Raw genomic sequence first — 478 nt, forward strand, 5'->3', positions numbered from 1 at the left:
AAAACTTTGTACAAAGGGCGCATTATTAAGCCAGTTACCTCGGGGAGTGACTGGACATTAATCCAGAGGGCAAGCTGATGAATGATTCTCTCTTATCATTGATGTTTCTCTCTCTCTCCCTTCCTCTCTGAAATCAATAAAAATAATTTAAAAACAAAAAACAGCGTACGGTTTCTGCCACGATTACTTTAGCAAACCTGGTTCCCCTCACTTCTGCAACATTATGCAGAGTTAGTGATCGTGTTTGCACAAGAATGCGCTTTTTATTGTAGGAACTCTTGTCTTCCTTTTTAGGAACACTTCCTGTTCTTTTCCTGGCCATGTCCCCAGTTTGCAAACTCTAAGACCCTTGAATAACTCTTTACCATTTACTTCTAGCAAAGCCTCTGGACTTTTTTTTGAGTTCATTTGACACTACTTTCTAAATCTGTCCAAATCCTCCTATTTCTAACTGGACATCGGTCCAACTCTTCCTCAA

At 39.7% G+C, this 478-nt stretch overlaps 1 pseudogene; it reads right to left on the reverse strand.

The window, feature by feature from the left end:
- Nucleotides 1-143: 143 nt before the first annotated feature.
- LOC139001221 (small nucleolar RNA SNORA66) lies at nucleotides 144-250 on the reverse strand (annotated as a pseudogene).
- Nucleotides 251-478: the final 228 nt, after the last annotated feature.

The sequence above is a fragment of the Myotis yumanensis genome, unplaced genomic scaffold (genome assembly GCF_028538775.1).
Source record: "Myotis yumanensis isolate MYYU_CA2020_CCGP unplaced genomic scaffold, mMyoYum1.0.hap1 SCAF_187, whole genome shotgun sequence".
Classification (NCBI taxonomy): Eukaryota; Metazoa; Chordata; class Mammalia; order Chiroptera; family Vespertilionidae; genus Myotis; species Myotis yumanensis.